Source organism: Chrysochloris asiatica, unplaced genomic scaffold (assembly GCF_000296735.1).
Source record: "Chrysochloris asiatica unplaced genomic scaffold, ChrAsi1.0 scaffold00169, whole genome shotgun sequence".
NCBI lineage: Eukaryota > Metazoa > Chordata > Mammalia > Afrosoricida > Chrysochloridae > Chrysochloris > Chrysochloris asiatica.
Window position 1 is genome coordinate 637884 of NW_006408687.1, and position 12102 is coordinate 649985.

At 38.1% G+C, this 12102-nt stretch overlaps 1 protein-coding gene across 3 annotated transcripts in view; it reads right to left on the reverse strand.

Annotated features, from left to right (window-relative positions):
- Positions 1 to 12102, reverse strand: part of ANKRD17 (ankyrin repeat domain 17) — a 257813-nt gene that overhangs the window by 22479 nt on the left and 223232 nt on the right. The window lies entirely within an intron of this gene.

Consider the following 12102-nt stretch of genomic DNA (forward strand, 5'->3'; position numbering starts at 1 on the left):
AGACAAAATAAATGCAAATTTTGAAACATAACAAAACCTGCCATCAGAAATCCAGAAAATTAATACTAAGATGTCAGAAATGGACAATACATTGAAAAGGCAAAGGAGTAAATTCAAAGCACTGGAAGCCCAAATTAGTAAACTTTAAGTTTACTAATAGACTTTCAGTAATCTGGAAGAACAATACGAAGAAGAATGAAAAAATCAGATGAAAGCTTAAGAGTTGCGTGTGCCACCATGAAGAGGAGTAACTTACAGGTGACTGGAATTCCAGAAGAGACGATAAAAAGTACAGAGAAAACTTTATAAGAGTTGTTAGAAATATAGCACTATGGGTTAATGCACCAGACTGTATAGCCATCTGAACTGCAAGGTTGGTGGTTCAAGCTCACCAGCTGCTCCTCGGAAATCCTGTACAGAGTTGCTATAGGTCAGAACTGACTCAGAGGTACTTAACAACAACATCATCATGAAAGATGAGAAGACAAGCATACAAGAGGCTGACAGAATAGATCCCAAAAGAAAATCACCAAGGTATATCATAATCAAACTTTCCAAAACTAAAGACAAAGAAAGAATCCTGAGAGCAGCTTGGAAAAAATACAAAAGTTTACCTACAAAGGAGAATGAATAAGATTGAAATCTGCTTTATCAGCAGAAACCATGCAGGTAAGAAGGCAATGGGATGACATACACAAAACTCTGAAAAAAAATTCCAACCAAGAATCATATGACCAGTAATGCAGTTGTTTAATTACAACAGTAAAATTAGGGCATTTCCAGATAAACAGAAAGTAAAGGAATTTGTAATAAACAGACCAACTTTACAAAAAACAATAAAGGGTCTATGCAGTCCAGGGGCCGAGGTCCCTGGAACCATCAAGGGAAAAGAGAGGAGTGCGAGACCCTACAGAAAGAAGCAGGGACCCCAGAGATGGAGGCGGAGACAATAACATGGAGAGATGGAGCAGCTGGGGACTCTAGACCCAGAGAGGGAGAGGGACTGTGTGCTAATGACCAGGGGGCAGGCTTGTAGGGTATATCCTTTGTTTAGTTGATGATGTACGGAGAGGATTGTGACCATGGCAATGAAACAATATACGATAGGATGAATGTAAGCTAATGTTGTCCCATGTAAACTATCACATAATTCACAATAAAAACATTAAAAAAAAATAATAAAGGGTGTTCTGTTTTGAGAACCAGCAACAGCAGTAAATATCCTGAGATTGGTATACATAACAATACCATCGAGAACTCAATCCAGATACATAAGTATTTAAAGTAAAATAAGCCTTCTTGTTATTGTTAACTGCTGCCAAGCCAGTTCCAACCCATAGTAACCCTGTATAGGGTTTCCGAGGAGCAGCTGCTCCTGGTGAGCTTGAACCACCAACCTTGTAGTGCAAACCAACTTTGCAGTCCAGTGCATTAACCCACAGTGTCACACCAAGACTGAAAATAAGAAACCAGAAATATCAATTTATAATGATATCAACTACAAAGCAAACATAGAACTTCCAAATGTCAATGAAGTCAAGTAGATCCCAAGAAAAAACAGACTGTTTTAAATGGGGAGGAAATAAGAAATTACAAGGTAACCTCAGAAATAATAAATACAGATTCACATCAAAATTCAGAGGAAAATTAGGAAGATTTAATAAGCATTAACAAAACAGAAAAGAAATTTAAGAGAAAGCCCACAACAAAATGAACTTAGCACAGAAAATTATATGGAATAGACCTGCAGCACCAAAAAAAAAAACCATACAGGAATATGACAGCAATCAATGCATTATCTATCGATATTTACAGTGAACATCAATGGATTAAATGTACCTGTAAACGGACAGAGTTGCAAAATGGATAAGAAAACAGCATTCTTCAATAAGCTGTCTACAAGAGACACATGTTACACAAAAAGATAGAAATAGACTAAAAATCAAAGGATAGAAAAAAGACGTAAATACTAGTGGCAAACCAGGGGACAGGCTTGTTATACCCTTTGGTTGGTTGATGATGCATGGAGGGGACTGTAACCATGGCAATGAAATGATACATGATAGGATGAATGTAAAACTAATGTTCTCCCATGTAAACTATCACATAATTCACAATAAAACATTTAAAAATTAATTAATTAAAAATTCAAACTAGTGGCAATCAAAAACAAGGAGTGGCAAAAACTTTCAGGCAAAAACTAACATAAGAGACAAGCAAGAACATTTTATCATTATTAATAGGCCAATTGAACAAGAGAACATGACCATAATAAAAATGTATACACCAATGAAAGAACCTAAAAATACATAAATCAAGATGTAATAGAATTGGAGAAAGAAATAGACAGCTCTACAATAACAAGTGAGTCTTGGTGTGGTGCTATGGGATAATGCGCCAGACTGCAAAGCCACGTGAAGTGCCAAGTCAGTGGTTCAAGGTCACCAGCTGCTCCTTGGAAACCCTATACAGGGTCACTATGGATCGCAATCGACTCAACAGCACTTAACAACAACAGGAGTCCCGGAGTGGCATGGTATGATCAGCACTGGATTGTTATCCAAAATGTCAGCGGTTCAAACCCACCAGCTTCTCCTTGGAATCCCTATAAAGGTTCACTATGAGTTGAAACCGACTCTAACAATAGCAACAACAATAGTAGTAGGATGTTTTAATATACCAACTTGACTTCATAGACATATACAGAACACTCAAACAACAAAATATTCATTATTTTCCATTGCACATGGAACATTCTCCAGAACAGATCACATGATAGGCCACAAATCAAATCTTAATAAACTTCAAAATATTGAAATGCTACCAAGCATCTTCTCAGATCACAATGCTATAAAACAAGAAATCAACAATAAGAAGATCAACAAAAATAATCAAATATATGGAAATGAGTATTCTCCTTGGGGGAAAAAAAAATCCTTGAATCAACATACCAAACCCCACAAAAGTAGAGCTCTGAGGGCAATTTATAGCAATAAAACACACACATCCAAAAAAGAGGAAGAACCCAAACCAATACTTTAATACAACATTGCCAACAATTACAAAGAGAGTAGCAAAGTAAGCCTACTGCCACCAGGAAAGGATAAATAATAAAGGTTAGAGCCGAAATAAACAAAATAGAAAACAGAAAAGCAATAGAAAAGAATCAACAATACGTTGTTTTTTTTTTTTTTACAAAGGATTAATAAAATTAACAAACGATTGGCAAATCTAACATAGGAAGAGGATACAAATAACATGAATTACAAAATCAATGGAAATAAACACATGACTGACCTAAACTAACACAGACAGAAGTAGAAAACTTTTACAGGCCCATCACAAGTCATTAAAAAACTCCCAACTAAAAAAAGTCTTGGCACAGATGGTAAATTCTACCAATCATTCAGAGAAGATCTGCTACCACTCCTATTCAAATTATTTCATAATATAAGAGAGGATGTAAAACTCCCAAATTCATTTTGTGAAGCAAGCATGACTCTGATACCAAAACCAGGCAAAAACATCATTAAAAAAGAAAATTTAAACCAGTATCTCTCATGAACATAGATGCAAACATTCGCAACAGAAGCCTAGCCAACTGAATCCAATAATATAACAAAAAAAATAATGCATCATGACCAAGTGGGATTCATACCAGATGTGCCAGGATGGTTCACTTAGAAAACAATCAACATAATCCACCATGTTAAGTAAAACAAAGGAGAAAAAGTCACACGATCTTATCAATTGATGCAGAAAAGGCATCTGACAAAATCCAACACAATTTCCTAATAAAAATGCTCAACAAAATAAGAATAGGTGGTAATAGAAGGGGAAATTCCTCAACATAATTAAGGATATATATATATATGAAACTGTATGTACCAGCACTGAACTGCTGTAGGATCAGCACTAGGCTACAAACCACAAAGTTGGCCATTCAAACCCACCAGGTGCTCCTCGGAAACTCTATACGGGATCTCTATGAGTCAGAACCGACTTGATGGCATGTGAAAGCAATAACACACAAAACCAACAGTCAACAACACTCTCAATGGTGAGAGACTGAACCCAATCCACTTGTGAACAGGAACCAGAAAAGGATTCCCTGATTTATCACTACGACTATTCAAAATTGTTCTGGAAGTCTTAGCCATTTTAAGGCCAAAAATGGAAATGAAAGGCATCTAAATTGGCAAAGAAGTAGTAAAACTCTCTATTTGCAGATGATATAACCCTATACTTAGAAAATCCCAAATACTCAGCAAGAAAATTACTGGATCTCATCAGCAGATTCAGCAGGGTGGCAGGGTACAAGATCAACATAACAAAAATCAGATGGGTTCCTTTACACTAATAAAAAGATCACTGGTTATAAGGGATGGAGGGACAGGAAGAAGGATGCATAGGTGGAGCTCAGGACATTTTTAGGACAATAAAACCATTCTGTAAGATAATGCAATGATGGACATATAACATTATACATATGCTAAAATCCATGAGATTGCAGAGTACAAGAGTGAATTCTAATGTAGAAACTAAGGACTTTAGTCAATAATAATGTATCAATAATGGCCCATCAATTGTAATAAATGTACCACAGGAATTTGTGTTAATAATAGTGGAAACTCCGTGCAGGGAAGACAGGTAGATGGAAACTCTCCATATTTTTTGCACTATTTTCAGTAAACCTAAAACGGTTTAAAAAAAAAAAGTATATTTATTACAAGATCAAGTAAAAAAGAAAGAGGAGAGAAAATAGAAGTGGGGAGAAAAGAAGGAAAGAGAAAGAAGGAGGATTTAAAACTGTGTTAAACAGAGTAGACAGGGATGGGCAACTTGGACACTGGTTACCCAAAATTTGGCAGGAGGTGGGAGCAGCTACAAAGACAAGAAGTGACCAGCTTACAAGCTTTCAAGAGGTAACCTAGATCCAGAGGGCGTGGAGGAAGGTAGAATCTCCACTGAGTAGTATCCAATCTGTCTAGGCAGGGCTGATGAAATGAAATGCAGATAGGTCTCTTGTGATACAATAGTGAATAATTGTTATCAGGACTGATTGTGATTGTTGGAAATATAACGGCAGATGTTTTATAGCAAGGAGGGGAACTTTTCAATCTAGGAGTGGAGGTCCCTAGGAGAAAAGTGGAGAGAGGGACCCTACCCAGAGAAGCAGTGATGCCTGAGATAGAGGCAGAGACAATGATGTAGAGTGATGGGGCAGCTGGGGACTGGAGATCCAGAGAGGGAGAGGGGCTGTGTGTTGATGACCCAGAGAGTGGGGGGACAGGCTTGCAGAGTATATCCTTTGGTTGGTTGATGATGCATGGAGGGGATTGTAACCAGGGCAATGAAATGATATAAAATAGAATGAATGTAAAACTAATGTTCTCCCATGTAAACTATCACATAATTCACAATAAAATATTTATTAAAAAAATGTGTTAAGAATTGGAGAATATGTGAGGGAGTATACAAAAAAGTATTGTTGTTAAGTACCATGGAGTTCGTTCTGACGCATAGTAACCCTGCACAGGGTTTCCAAGGCTGAAAATCTTTACAGGAGCAGAAAGCCTCATCTTTCTACAGCAGAACGGCTGATAGTTTCAAACTGTCGACCTTGAGGTTAGCAGCCTGATTTATAACCACTACACTACCAAAGCCCCTCTTACAAATAATTACTATTTGTTAATTCTGTTCTTAAATTTTTATGTGGTTTAAACATTTTTAATGCCAACAATAAAAACAGATCTGAGTATAAAATATAGTCAAATCATTTACATATAATGGTTAAGGAAAAATATGTATGAAACACAACAGATTCAGAAACATTAGCAATTGGAAAATTACCATTTGGAAAAACTTTAGAAGAAAATAAAAGATGCTGCCTAAGTAATACAAAAGTTAGGATGAAATTTTTTTCCATTCTTTTACTTCCTTTGGAGCGATTTTGAAATAAAAATGTTAATTTTGACTCTAATCAACTGTACACCCTTCAAGAACATCCCCTCATCTCTATAGAGCTTATCTTTAATCTAAAACTCTCCCAGAAAACTAAACATTACGTCCTCTTTCTCTAATTTCTCTAAACATTAATTTTAGTTGTTCTTAGGAGTCCTGGTGTGGTATTATAAGATAAGCACTGGATTGCTAGCCACAAGGTTAATGGTTCGAACCCATTAGCTGTTTCTCGGAAATCCTACACTGAGACATTGTTACTGGGAACTGACTCGATGGCACTTAACAACAACAAGTACACAACAAAGATTATCACATTTTCGGAAGGTGAAGTATTTCCATTAAATTCCAACAATCATGAAAATGAAATTTTAAATTATTTCCTATGTATTGCATTTTATAAGAACTACTTATGTTGATCCTATTGTTTTCAGTACTTAAGAGAAATCCTTTTTAAAAGCATGCAAGACTAGATCAAACAATTCTCAACAAAGATATATTTACTGGTGATGCTCATTATGTTTACATGTAACACACAGAAATAGATAAAATATTAACTAATTCCCATTAAACTTGAAAAACGAAGACCCAGAATTTCATTTCTAAATAGCACAGATCTTTCTGCAAAGGACCACATATTATATAATATTTTAGGTTTAACAGGATTCTCTCCTAATTACTCAACTATGAACAATTATGTAAAGGAACAGCCATATATGAATGTCTACAAGAAAACTTCATATATGAACACTGAAATCTAAATTTCACATAATTATTTTGATTAGAAAATATTTTTCTTTTGATGTTTTTTCAACCATTGTTGTTGTTGTTAAGTGCCGTCAAGTCGGTTCCGACCCATAGCGACCCTGTACAGGGTTTCCGAGGGTGTAAATCCTTACGGGAGTAGAAAGCCTCATCTTTCTCCCGCGGAGCGGCTGGTAGTTTCGAACCGCTGACCTTAAGGTATGCAGCCCGATTCGTAACCACTACGCTACCAGAGAAATATAAAAATATGTAGTAGGCTAGAGTTCACCCGTGGGTCCTAGTGTGCTAATATCTGGCCTAGGTAACGTTTAATTACTTGAAATGCTTATATTAAAAACAATAATTCTAAAACAGAGGACCCTAGGACCATCAAGGGAAAAGAGCACAAGTGGAATGTGGGACCCTATCCAGAGAGGCAATGACACCAGAGATGAAGGCAGAGATGAGGACATGGAGAGAGCGAGCACCTGAGGACTCTAGATTCATGGAAATAGAGGGACTGAGTACCGGTGGCCAGGAGGCAGGCTTACACAATGTGCCCTTTGGTTGTTTAAATTTTTTAACATTCCTCACTATTTTTATATATACCCCACTATTTGTCCACCCCCGCAAACAAAAACAAAAAACCAGAGGGAATGGAAGCAAATACTGTTAAATGATGAAGCATGGAGGAGATTGTAATCACTGCAATGAAACAATGGCATAAAATTGATGTTCTCCCATTTAAAGTATCAATCAGTTCACAGCAATAAGAAAAAAAAAAAAAGCGCAATTCTATACACAACTTAATATTTTGGATGTGAATCTGCAACAGGACAAGGACATGATTGGAAAAACTGGCAAAATCTGATTAAAATCTATAGCCTCATTAAAGGTAGTCATTTATGTTAATAACATAGTTTTGATAAATGTACTATGGCTATCTGAGTGGGCTTTAAAACATCCATGGAAGAGGAGAACAAACAAGATGGTGGATGGGGTAGAAGTGCAATGAGGAGATCCATCAGAAACAATACAGAATACCGGATCAAGCAGGCTCAGGGGATGCTGCCAAAACTCTGAACCACATGTAAAGGAATATTTAGAAGGCTGGAAGGCTTACACTTAGGGGAATTTGTCACAGAAGCAAGAAATTCATTGTTTTCTAATCCAAGATGCTTAGCTGCTATAGGAGCCGCCATCTTGGGCGAGACCAAGTTGGGGAAGGATCAGAACAGCCACGAACATCTGGCAGAACTGTGGCGATAAAGGTGTGGACACTCCTTATTTTTGTATCTGTTCATTGGTCTCTCGCTGGCTGCAAACCAGCATTCTGGTGACTAGAGGGGGTACCTGAGAGAGTGGAAACACCACCACCATCCTCAGAGCATTCTACTACACATGCTCACAGATCTCCTAGAAATTTAAAGTGACAGTTCCCACTTAAAACCAAATGGCAGTGCAAAATGGTCACAGCTGGCCCTGAACTGTTTACCACTAGAAAAAATGTCAGAACTGGGATTGTGGAGCGGGACAGGCAGACTAAAAAGGAAATAGACCAAAAATTAAATCCTGAGTTACATCACAATGACCAACAGTGGCATTATGAAATTTCTCTGGAAGAAGAGTGAAAGGGAAGCCCACCTCCTGATCACATCTACCTGGAGGCAATCAGAAAGCATAAAAAAATACTAAAATACATACCCACAGATAACTCCTGAATATGCACAAAAAAACAGAAACAGATGACTATATCAGCACATTTCCAGAAATGAGATAAAGTGACTGAGGCAAATGATCTGGAAGTAGACCTACACTCCATACTGGAAGATAGGTAGGCTTTGGAAATGCCTAAGAAGGAATTCAGAAAAATGATTATAAAATGTACAAAAACACTATACAATGGAGTTGAGAAAAATAAGGAAGAAGTCATGAAAGTGCTACAGGAACAATCAAATAAGATAAATACAGCATTGGAAAAAAATCAAAACCTACAGAAAGAGGTCCAAACAATTAGTAACAGAATATCAGAAATGGAAAATACACTGAAAGGACAGAGGAGTAGAATTAAAGAGACAGAAACCAGAACTAATGAGCTAGAAGATAAATCTCTCACTAAGATAGAAGAGCAAGCACAAAAAAGGATTTAAAAAAAAATCTAATGAAGGCCTAAGATTCATGCTGGACAATATGAAGAGGAATAACTTAAGAATTATCAGCATTCTGGAACACGAAGAATCACACAAGTCCACAGAGGAGACAGTTGAAGAGCTTTTGGAAGAAAATTTCTCTAACATCCTAAAAAGAAAAACCATAAGCATTCATTCAAGAAGCTCAACGAATTCCAGAAGGATAGACCCTAAAAGAAAATCACTAAGACATGTAATAATCAAGCTCTCCAAATTCAAAGATAAGGAGCGAATTCTGAAAGCAGCTATGGAAAAGAGAAGTGTAACATACAAAGGCAAGCAAATAATATTCAGTGAGGATCTCTCAACAGAAATCATGCCAGCAAAAAGGCAATGGGGAGACATATAAAACCCTGAAAGAAAAAAAACCTCCCACCCAAGAATCCTCTACCCAGCAAAGTTGTCAATCAAATATGATGGTATAATCAAAATATTCCAGGATACACAGAAGCTGAGGGATTTTGTCAAAGTCAACCCAGCTATGAAAACATCCTAAAAAAGGAAGGTCTGTGGACTGAGAACCAACAAGAACAGACAACAACCAGAGAATGACTTACATGGCAGCATCACCCAGAACTCAACTGACAAATGGAAGACTCAAAAACAGAATAAAATGATAAGAACAGAAGACCTGGGAGGTCAAAACAATTACAATGTGAAAGAAGGTAAACACAGTGGAACAGAGATCCAAGTGGTGAGAAGGTCAGGTAGATTCAGGATAAAATGTTGTTGTTGTTAAGTGCCGTTGAGTCGGTTCCGACTCATAGCGACTCTGTACAGGGTTTCTGAGGCTATAAATCTTTATGGGAGCAGAAAACCTCATCTGTTTCCCATGGAGCAACTGGCAGTTTTGAACTGCTGATCTTGCGGTTTGCAACCCTATTTGTAACCACTACGGTACCAGAGCTCCAGAGGTAAATAGTGATGCAAGCTCAATCTTGGAACAACAGGGCTCTGTGATACAGGGACCTAGGCATAGTTTGAAGAGGGGTAATAATACTAAAACACTTGACTGTCTTATGAATATTGGTTTCCCTTGCCTACTATTGTAAAATAGACACAAGTGGGATAGAAAAGAATGTCAGGAAACATGATTACAGAAAACTTGTAAGCCTGTCTTCAGCCTATAACTGATTGGGATACCTACTTGCTAACTGGAATTGGGCTCTTGCAAAGCCTTAGCAGAGTATAGGGCCTTAGGTAGAATCTTGAGTTCCATCCAGAACCTTATGAGGCGGAACATTTCCACTAGCAAGGACAAGCAGACCAGCCTGGAACAGGTAGAGCAACAGAAGATACATCTTCAAAGAAAGGTCATCAGAAAAAAACCAAAACAAAAATATCGCCATGACAGGCTACTACAAAAATAAGCAAGCTGTTCGCCAGGAAGCCATCAAGGCAAGCAATCAAGTTCCCTCAGGACAAAGTCCCCTCTAAGACTGAAATTCAAAGGGAACACATGAACAGCCATGTAAGGTTGCTTGTGACCACATTGGTCTACCAGTGATTGGAAGAAGGGGAAAGGCTGCAATGAAGAAATGGGCTGAGTTCAACCACAGTCCATTGACTCCCGTTGATCTGTAGATGAGACAGAGAAGAGGAATGGCTGGTTGGTCCAAAGTATGATGAGACCTGGGAACACGTGAGCCCATGGACAAGGACTTAGCCACAGAGGGCTAGTGCTGAGAGTGAAGCATCCAGCTGATATGAAGTGAGGGGAGATGCACAAGAACACCCAAACTTGCATACAGTACCCATTTGACCTAGCCTCAATAGCTTAATAATCAGAACTTGACTAGAGAAGATTATATATTTTTTTATAATATTGGATAAAGGAAATAAGGGTAAATTGCTACAATTTGATGAACCTGACCTATACTCATGGATGTAGTAACTCTAAATACCAACAGAGAAGGAAAGAGACTTCATATTAAGTACCAATGCCATACCCTCTGTACACACAGTAGATAGGGCTAACTAAAATGATGGGGCGAAAAAGGCACAAAGTGACTGGCATACAAGGTTTCAATACGGAGCTTAGTTAAAGGTATGGGGGTGGGGTGGGAAGAAAGAGTCCCCACTGAACAGTTTTCATCTTGTCTAGATGGGTCTGGTGAAAAGGGATGGGGATAAGATTTGTATGATTCTACAGTGAATAATTGTTATCATGACTAACTGCGACTGTCACAATTGTAAAGGTAGAAGTTCTGTAACAAAAACAGGGGAGTGGTTAATCTTTCAGTCCAGAAACAGAGGACCCTAGGACCATCAAGCAGAACGCAGGATCTTATCCAGAGAAGCACCGACACCAGAGACAGAGGCAGAGATGGGGACATGGATAGGGGGAGCGGCTGAGGACTCTAGATTCAAGTGAAGAGAGGGAATAAGAGCTGGTGACCAGGAGGCAGATTTGCAGAATGTGCCCTTTGGAGATGTAAATGATTATATATGCCTGAGTGTTTTTGTTTTGTTTTGTTTTTGTGTGTGTGTTTTTAAACTAAAGTGAATAGAGAGAAATACTGTTAACTGATGTACATGGAAGGGATTATAATCATTGTAATGAAACAAGGTGTATGATTTTTGTTGATTGTAAACCTGATGATCTGCCATGTAAACTTGCACTCAATCCACAATAAAAACCTTAAAAAAAAAAAATCCATGGATAACAGAATTAAAAGATAATTTAAAAGATAATGAATAGGGCGTGGCTTGATGGTGGCTAGGGTGGAGATGCAGTGAAGTTCTCCTTCAGCAATAACACAGAATACTAGGCAAAGCAAATCCAGGGCAAAGCTCCAAAACTGGGAACCACAGAGATAGTAGTATTTTAAAAGTTTGAAGGTTTATAGCTTGTGGAATTTGGAGCTGAAGTAAAAAATCGTGTACTTTTGAATCTACCGGGCCGGGCTTGGAGGCCCAGAGCCGACATCCTGGGTGAGACCAAATGGCAAGATGAAACAAGGGTTGCAGAAACACCAAAGAAAAACGCCACAGGAACCTTGGGACAAAGGTGGACAATATACTTTTTGTCAGTTTTGCGTTGTTCTGGTCATTGGCACACCCACTGTTTGCGCACCTTTATCCTGGTGACTAGAGAAGGAGCCTGAGCAGTGGACATGCCCCACCCTCACCACTGGTGGGTTCTTCTGCCACGCATGCACACAGATACTCAGCCCAAGAGCAAGCCCTGAACTTTTCTTATTTGTTT